Here is a 10120-nt window from a genome sequence, read left to right on the forward strand (position 1 = left end):
ACCAGCACCCTTTGTCATTGTGGGTGATGAAGGCTTCGGACTGTCCCTTCACCTGATGCGTCCATTCCCTAGGCGTAGCTTAGATGAACGGAGGCGCATTTTTAACTACCGCCTTACCCGTGCGAGACGGTATGTGGAGTGCAGCTTTGGAATTCTAAGCAGCAAGTGGCGTGTGTTCCAGAGCTCCATTCAGATGGATCCTGAAAATGTGACAAAGGTTATCCAAGCCTGTGTTGTCCTCCACAATTTTCTGAGTCGGCAGTGGACGCTGAGCTGAACCATTTATCAACAAATTCCATCGCTTTGGACTACACACAGCATGGAAGACCTGGAGTGTCTGGACTGGCAGTCCGTAATTTGTATACAGACTATTTTGTATCACCTGAGGCAGCAGTTCCTTGGCAAATGGATGTGCTTCGTGTGCCAAATTAAATTTCATAGGGACTCTTGTATTTCCTGTTTATGTTACAAATGTTAGTTTAGTTTAAATTTGCAGTAGTAGAGTAGGGACTCGCAAGAGAATGAGGACCCTTGACGCGGGTTGCAAGCTAATGTATTTCTGTCGTTTTTTTTTTTAATTATTTATTAATTTAAAAAAAAAAATGTGATTCTTTACATTTGGCAGAAATGCAAACCAATACCTCATTATGTTTTTCAAGAAGAAAAAATACAAACACATAATTAACTATTAAACTTCTTTTAATCTTTACACAAACCAGTGTCATGAAACAAAATCAAAACGATATAATAGTACCAAATTATAAATCATAAAATGATTGAGAAGGTGCAGGGTCGTGATGGGGTCGTTGAACAGCCTCCCCCTGCTGCATGTGCCGATATTGCTGTGACGAAGGTCCTGGCATGCCATAGCCTGGACGATCTTGGCTGAATAACGGCATTGAGGTTTCGTATGGTGGCTGCTGGCTGGCTTGAGCAGTTGCTGCAGGGGCTGGAGGGACACAGCGGAAGTTGCTACCATCACACCCCCGCCTATGATACTCTATGGCTTGATGCATGTCACGTGGGTCTGGGTGTGTGGCAAAAATTTCCACTACTTCTATTAGCGCTGTTTGGCACCTCATCTGCCTCTCATTTGGCACTCTTTTTAGAAGATTTGCAAGAGAGCGACAGAAGGTGCCCTCTTCCATTTCTGTCGCTCTTTTTTCTAGGTGTTCTAAAACATGCAAGTCGACCTCCCGCCTTGGCTCTGTACGTGTGGTACCTTGATTGGCTGTCCGTCGGCGTTTAGCTCGGGGTAGAATTTGGGCTTCCGGTTCCGTGGCATAGACAGGATTATCCACTTCTGCGTTTTCCACAGGCACAGGAGTGGAAGTGGACCTAGCAATCCCCAGCAGCCTCTTCTATTACAGTGGCTTCTGAGTCTTCATCCGTCTCCAGATTATCCCTGGTTCTGTTGGAAAAATAATGTTAGGGAATTTTAGTTGTAATTTAACGTCATGTCTACAGCAGGGCAAATACACTATGTAAACATATGCAGCTTATCCGATGGGCTGCCTAGAGGGAATTATGTGCTTGAATAGACCGTATAATTGGGGACACCAATACGTACTCTTTTAACATACTCACATGCATCACTACATGCCCTGACTACAACGATCAAAGTATATAAGCAATACTTACGGGCCAACCTGCATGACATCCAGCAGGAACGACAGCTGTTTCGTGTAGAGGTAGGGTCTTTTTTTCAGCCGTCCGTCTCCGCTCCTCCCCTTGTCATTTAGCTCACGCTTAAAGAGGCTGTGTCACCAGATTTTGCAACCCCTATCTGCTATTGCAGCAGATCGGCGCTGCAATGTAGATTACAGTAACGTTTTTATTTTTAAAAAACGAGCATTTTTGGCCAAGTTATGACCATTTTTGTATTTATGCAAATGAGGCTTGCAAAAGTACAACTGGGCGTGTTTACAGTAAAAGTACAACTGGGCGTGTATTATGTGCGTACATCGGGGCGTTTTAACTACTTTTACTAGCTGGGCGTTCTGACGAGAAGTATCATCCACTTCTCTTCAGAACGCCCAGCTTCTGGCAGTGCAGACACAGCGTGTTCTCGAGAGATCACGCTGTGACGTCACTCACTTCCTGCCCCAGGTCCTGCATCGTGTCGGCCACATCGGCACCAGAGGCTACATTTGATTCTGCAGCAGCATCAGCGTTTGCAGGTAAGTAGCTACATCGACTTACCTGCAAAAGCCGATGCTGCTGCAGAATCAACTGTAGCCTCTGGTGCCGATGTGTCCTCGCTCGTCCGACACTATGCAGGACCTGGGGCAGGAAGTGAGTGACGACACAGGGTGATCTCTCGAGAACACGCTCTGTGTCTGCACTGCCAGAAGCTGGGCGTTCTGAAGAGAAGTGGATGATACTTCTCGTCAGAACGCCCAGCTAGTAAAAGTAGTAAAAATGCCCCGATGTACGCACATAATACACGCCCAGTTGGACTTTTACTTTAAACACGCCCACTTGGACTTTTGCAAGCCTTATTTGCATAAATACAAAATGGTCATAACTTGGCCAAAAATGCTCGTTTTTTTAAATAAAAACGTTACTGTAATCTACATTGCAGCGCCTATCTGCTGCAATAGCAGATAGGGGTTGCAAAATCTGGTGACAGAGCCTCTTTAAATTGGTCACGGCACGTGTTCCAACGTGTTTTCACGTAGTCAACTATGAGATAAAATAAAAAAATCACAGATCAACATATTTGAAGTGTAACGTTACTCGAACTTCTGAAATGTAAGGGCACGACCATACGTGGCCGAGTTTTTCCTCTGAAAATGTTGGTGCAGATTTGGGGCATTTACGCAACAAATCTGCACCAACATTTGCATATTTGACAGGTAATTCAGACGTTGCAGAAAAGACAGCGGACTTGCCACAGTTTTCAGTTTTTGCATTGAATTCAACAGCAATTCCACCACGTCTGCCCGTGCCCTAATTGTGACATGTCACGTTTTGATTGGTGGTGGTCCGAACCATGAGACCCCCACTAATCGCACAAACTAAGCAATCTCACGTGCACTTCTGCAGCTTCGTTTCAGCGATTGGTGGGTGTTTCAGTGATCCAACCCTCACCAATCAAAACTTCAGACATGTCACTATGACATGACAGGAGTACCCTTTAAAAAATAAGAAACTGCATCAAGGTGCGAAACTTACCCATGCGTTTCTTTTGCGCTTTTGTTGCCTTCTCCCACTCTGACAGATATAGTTCATCGCAGACCTCCTGCCAGGCAAGATCTTTTAGATTCCTGTCAGCATAGTCTTCCATGCGCTTATCCCATAGACATGGCTTGTGCTGGACCAGGATGATTAACTTCTCAACGCTGATCATAGAAGCCATGCTGCTCTCTGCTGCTCTCTGCTGCTTTCCTGCACTCTCTCCAGCCTTCACGACGACAGAACTCATTCCCTGTCGTCGCCTAGCAACACTTCCGCAAATCCGCAAACTGCGGTTGACACACGGAGGTGTATCCGCATTTTCCACGGGCCCATTGACTTCTATGGGCATGTCCGCATCTAATTTGCGGGCCGTAATAAGACGTCCTGAGTTTGTGCAGCACGGATTTGCGGACATGCGGGGACCCGTGAAAACATGGATAGTGTGTATGGGCCCATAGAAATGAATGGGTCCGCAATTCTCCCGTGGATTTTCGGGGGAATTGCGGACGCAAAAACACGTTCGTGTGCATGGGGCCTAATACTCGACAATATCTTGCTGGCCTTTGAAGCAGCTGATTGACATTGCATGCTGTTATTTATCAATACCAATAAATTCCAAGCCAAACAGAAAACTGTTTCAACAATAAACATCCATATATTTAAACACTAGAAATAGAATACCTATTAAAACATATATAAACACAATAAATCCAAAGTATAAATAACCAATAGTACAAAATGTAGCACTATCCAATATATCAAAAATACCTTTATTAGAATATATTATAAAAACTTATATAGGCCATCACACAAAATATAAAATAACATACAATAAAATGTAGTGGTGGTATGAGGGATCACAATGCAGCAAATTACATATCCATTCAATAATGGGGTATGGTATATAAATACTCAATAGCACTGTACAAAATGACATCTCATAAGTTACTAGTATATGAATACATAATCACTAGACAAGGGGTACACATGTATAAGTGACAAGGATCAAGGGTCCAAAGTAGGTCAGATACCAGCCGGTATTTTGCATATTGATCCCCAAAAAGACAAACCACAGACAACCACCCAGAGGCGCGTTTCGCCGTCAGCTTTTTTTTCAAGGGGTCCCTGCGCCATTTCTGAAACCGAATTGACATGCCGCGAAATTAAAAATTTGCAACAATGAGAAGAGGGCGATCTCTGGGAAAGCCAGGATACCATTTGAAAAAAGCCTGTTATATTGAGCAAAAAGGTTGGATCCCAGTACAGCCCCACCAGACATGTTCCATAGTCCCAATTGCAGAGTGACATTTTCAACAAAGGGAGGAAAATTTATGGAGTCTATCTGGGGTTCTCAACGAGATCGAGCAAGTATGTTCCTAAATCTTAGAACAATTCTTCCCAGAGAGATCCTGCCAATAACTCCCCGTCCTAAATATTTCTGTATGAAAGGGGGTAAATTTTGCTTCAAGAATCAGAGAAAATTAAGACTCAAAACGTAGGTTCATGACCAGCAGGGTTAGTGCATTTTAAGGCTTCTATGGAAAGCCCTGAGCACAACCTAACAAGGTGAGCAGACCTACAGAAAGGTGGCACTTCTCCTGGGGTCTTATCATCAAACACCTGATATACCAGAAATTTGCCTTGTCAAGCACTGTTGTTGTTTTCCTCTTATTTGCATATCACAGACTCTCAGGAACTTTGTCTAGGAGCAACCTGCATAACGTGAAATGGCTGTGAGTATGGGCCAGAGCGTGTTGTTGTGAGCATAGGTTATGAAAATCTGTACATCTATATATGTTTTTCTTGGTACACAGACATGTAAGTCTGACATAGGCCAGTAATGCACAACCTTCTTGTGCATCGACTCTGAGGCTGGGTTCACACGACCTATTTTCAGACGTAAACGAGGCGTTTTATGCCTCGTTTTACGTCTGAAAATAAGGCTACAATACGTCGGCAAACATCTGCCCATTCATTGAATGGGTTTGCCGACGTACTGTGCAGACAACCTGTCATTTACGCGTCGTCGTTTGACAGCTGTCAAAAGAAGTGCAGGACACTTCTTTCAGACGTAATTTGAGCCGTTCTTCATTGAACTCAATGAAGCACAGCTCAAAATTTACGGCTGTCAGAGAAGCCTCGCAAAATGCGAGGAGGAGCAATTACGGCTGAAACGAGGCAGCTGTTTTCTCCTGAAAACAGTCTGTCTTTTCAGACGTAAATGCCTGCTACCGTGTGAACATACCCTTTCAGTAAATACCAACAAAAGCACACAAATTATTTCTCAAAACAGTTGCCAATACTTTTCCGGGACTGGTCTATGTCTTGAATCTTTGACAAGGGAACTAAGATGCTTTCATACCATTGGATCAACTTTACTCTCTGGAGTGTAAATTAAATATCCATGTCTCATCACCAGTAATTATTATTTCAGATAAATGAAGGCCACATAAGGCTACAAGTAAACGATTTCAATTGGCACCATACCTTTCAATCACAACAACATGTTAAAGGGGTTGCCAAGTTTAGACAATGCCTTTTTTGTTATAAAAGTCCCCTGACAATAAGCGAATCACAAGGTGTCTCACTCCTGAGACTCCTAGCTATCATCTGCAATCTGTAGGCGAATCCAACAGCAGGTCTTCAGTTCCCCTGCAGTGCCACCACAGGAGAAATTAGGTATTACACTGTTCCTGTTGAAATCAATGGATGTCCTACTTCCTATTTAAATAAAATATATAGAGGTTTCTGGTCATCCAAAACATAAAATTCTCTTTGTAGCTGTTCTCTACCCCGCACTTATAGATAAAGCTGCCCAGGCTTATAAATGGGTCCTGAATGAGAGATTCCCCTCTTTTAACTCAGGATTTCCTAATAGAGTATCTGAAAATGGGTTGTCTAAACAGAGCAAAACAACCTTTAAGATGTTTCTGCCATCTAGTGACAAAATATCAATCTACATGCTGGAAGTATGGTGTTTTCTTCTTGAATTAAGGTATGTCTTTCGATTTTTAAATAGAATGCTTCACACAGCCTCACACCTCTTCACAGATGTCCTGTCTTTCACTCAGACCTCTGTTTCTCTTCCGTCACTATCTCTAAGGCATTCTCTCTCCCTTTTGACTCTGTCCCTCAGAGCCCTGTCTCTCCCTCTGGGGCTGTCCCTATGTCTCAAGGGTTTCAATCTGCAAGGGATAGTTTTCAAGTCACGATTCCCTGACTCAAAGGTTCTGCCCTCTGTAACAGTGCCGTGGATTCCCTTATCACTGCTCTCTGACGATCAAAGGTTTACTTCAAGGGCACCGCCTCCTAAAGTTCTACCAAAGTCACGCCCTCAGGTCTACTCTTACACTCCAAGTCAACATAGGATCAAGGTAGCCTTCTCACTAGGGCCCTGACTCTGAAGGGTTACCAACCGCAATCTTTCCCCATGACTACTCCGGCAATTCAGACTTTTCTAGGGCTTCACAGACAGACATAACTGTCGGCTATGGTCCTATGCACACGACCGTATTTTTCATCCGTAACTACGGACCGTAATTACGGACCCATTCATTTCTATTGTCCACGGATACATTTCCGGATTTTTACGGGTGGGTGTCCGTGCTGAAAAAAATTATAGAACCTGTCCTATTTTTGTCCGTAATTACGGTAAGGCGCTCTCCCATAGAAGTTTATGGCCGTTTCCGTAAATACGAACGGCCACGGATGTGCATCCATAAACTGTCCATATTTACGGAAGCGTTGCTATGCAACATGTTGGTGACATCATTTGCAACCTTCCTTTTTTTTTTACGGATCCGTATACAAGGATCAAATACGGATGCATTACGGACTGTATTTCTGAATACCGTTCGGTATATCTGTATAAAATACGTAAGCCTACGGATACGGTCTGGATTTACGGACAGTATTTACGGATAGATGAAAATACGGTTGTGTGCATCGGGCCTTAGGTTCCATGCACACGACCGTGCCCGTAATTACGGACGTGGCCGGCCGTGGACAGCCGTCCGTATTTACGGGTTGTGCTCCCATTATAAAATATGGGAGAATGGCCCGTATAATAAAAAAATAGGACATGTCCTATTTTTTTCGGCAAGTCTCTACGGCACGGACACTTTCCCGTATATATACGGAAAGGTGTCCGTCGGCCATAGTAATGAATGGGCCCATAAATACGGACTGTAATGATGAAGCAGAAAACGTGACTCCTCATAGAAGGCAAACATTTGCCAATCATCGGTGGTCCAATTCCAATAGTGCCGTGCAAATTGAAGCCTTTTTTCCTGATGCACCTTTGTTATCATAGGAGCAGTGAACATCCGTCTGCTTCGGAGACCCATACGCAGTAGGGTTCGCTGAACTGTTGTTTTAGACACATGTCTGGTAGCCCCCTGGTTGATTTTCATGGTGAGCTTCTCCACTGTAGCGTGTCGTTCGCCCCTCGCTCACCTTCGTAGCCGACGTTCACCTCTCAAATGAATGGCACGTGGTGCTCCACAGTTTCCACATCGATTATTCCCAATGGTGCCATTTGTCCACTCACGATACACTTTCACCACAGCAGCAAGCGAATAGTTCACAAACTGCGCTGTTTGGGAAATGCTGCCACTTTAGGCCTGAAAGTCAATAATCATCCCTTTTTGCAACTCTGATAAATCGCCCCTTTTACCCATGGCAACAACGAGTGGTAGGTGTTCAGCCAGCCTATCGCACACCTTATATACCCATCTAACCAGCCCACTATACATCACTTCTTTCATGGGCTACGCGCTGCGGACGTCGAAAGCAGGAGGTGGTCATAGTAATGTGACTCGACTGTCTATATACACGTATAAGAAGAAATTTATTAACTTTTCTACAGCAGAATAGAAAAGTCTGAAACGGCGAAAAGTTCTAATTTGCAGAAAAAACTGTGACTTTTGTAATGTTTCCACTACTTATTGCACCTTCTAAAAAGTGAGCGAAGGTAAGTGGAAGGGGCAGGGTCACCCGTGACCTGACAAATTTACTATAATTTACACCAGAAGCTGGCATAAATGATAACAGAAACCTACGCTAGCTCCTAGCTGGCGTAGTTTTGACTCTGTGGTGTATGGACAGCCAGAGATGCGCTTAATTTATTGAGACATGCACCTTTTAATAATTTGGACACATTTTACTCCAGCGCTCTATGTATTGAGCATGGTGTATGAAACACCAATCTTAATAAATTAGCCACATAATCTAAATAAATCTTTCAGCTGCATTTATAAATATACTGGTTTCTATTGAAACCAGATAACAGCTTGTCGACAGCAAAAAACTCAAACTTCATGTTTCATATGGATTTGCTGTAGAAGAAGCCGCAGTAAATTTGCATAAAAAGTATGCAAGATAATTACGCATTAAATTATGCATGATGTGGTTTTTGAAGTGGACATTATAAATTTGAATACAATAAGTAAAGAATACAGCATGCTTTTTTCTGCATCCTGTGAATGGAGTTTTCAAAAATCCCATCCACTTGCAGTTTACTGTACATGTGTTGGGAATTTTCAATGCAGAAAATCCACAACAAATCCACCAAAACTTTATGTAGCCCAAAAAGTTGACCATGACAATGCAGGCTATGTGATGCTGCAGCCTGTGATTGGCTGCAGCAGTCACATGGCCTGCAACATTCAGGGAGGCCGAACTGGAGAAGAAGCAGGTAACTCTGGGTAAGTATAACTTTATTTATTTTTTCTTACTTGCGAATTTTGCGGCGTAATCGCTGTGATTCCGCCACAAATATCACAACACACACTGCTTTGTTGCGGGTGTAAGCATTGACTTCAATGGGAAAACCCGCAATGGTAGAGCTGCGAATGCAGAGCATTAATGGGCGCGGTGTCTTTTCGTGCCTCAACGTTGGTTTCTCAAATGGTGCCTATTTAAAAGAAGCACAATAGCAGACCAAAATAACTTTTAACAATTATCTTTCCTAAACAACTGTTATTACAGTAGCACACAAGTTTATGGTTAATTTCTGAGGCATGGCAAACCTATTGGTTACAACACTTTAAGTGGCATCTTAGGGTATGTTCACACTGCTTATTTTCGGTCGGTTTTCGGGCCGTACATGGCGAAAAACGGGTGAAAAATCAGAAGCAGGACGCCTCCAAACATCTGCCCATTGATTTCAATGTGAAAAACAGCAATCTGTTCCGACAGGGCGTTTTTTTATGTGGCCGTTTTGAAAAAATGGCGCATAAAAAGACGCCCCGTAAAAAGAAGTGCATGTCACTTCTTGAGCCATTTTTGGAGCCGTTTTTCATTGACTCTATAGAAAAACAGCTCCAAAAACGGCCGTAAAAAACGCGAGTTTGCTTAAACAGTTTCCCTTGAAAACAGCTCCGTATTTTCCGACATTTTTTAGTAATTGTGTGAACATACCCTTGAAGAGGATCTGTCACTAGTTTATTAATGCCCTATCTTCTCACTAATCTAATAGTCGCTATGATGCTGATAACTATTGTAATTTTTTTTTCAAAAATGTTTATTATTTGCAAATTTATGAGCATTTTTTAAATTATGTTAATTTGGCTATAGTTGCCAAATGGGAGGTTACTCTTTCTTTTCACTCTGGGTGGTGTAATGTTTTCTGTATGATGCTGTCCAATCAGCTGATACAGTTCTCCTCTTCCCAGCCCAGCAACACAGAGTAATCATATAGTATACAGCTTTCATTAGCGACTGTGTTTTCAACTGGTGATATCTCTAGTTGTTTCACAACTAGAACTGCGATCCTGGTGGCATATGAAAGATTAGAATCTCATCTTTCATATCTCTTCAGAACTACTGTTCTAGGTGATCCACAGCCCGAGATATAGCTGTTTTAAGTGAACTCCTTCACTCCAGCCTCAGTCTCTCACACTGTGTGAAGCAGCTTCATGCTGATAGGACAGCGTCAGAG

The 10120-nt window shown here is 43.0% G+C and overlaps 1 long non-coding RNA gene across 1 annotated transcript; it reads right to left on the reverse strand.

Moving 5' to 3' along the window:
* Positions 1 to 681: 681 nt before the first annotated feature.
* LOC142658737 (uncharacterized) lies at positions 682 to 1765 on the reverse strand. Its single transcript, XR_012850163.1, has 2 exons — positions 1642 to 1765; positions 682 to 1411 (listed from the first exon to the last, which is right to left on the reverse strand). It is a non-coding gene; the product is annotated as an uncharacterized LOC142658737 (long non-coding RNA).
* Between the last annotated feature and the right edge of the window lie 8355 nt (positions 1766 to 10120).

This window comes from Rhinoderma darwinii, chromosome 8 (genome assembly GCF_050947455.1).
Source record: "Rhinoderma darwinii isolate aRhiDar2 chromosome 8, aRhiDar2.hap1, whole genome shotgun sequence".
NCBI classification, from domain to species: domain Eukaryota; kingdom Metazoa; phylum Chordata; class Amphibia; order Anura; family Rhinodermatidae; genus Rhinoderma; species Rhinoderma darwinii.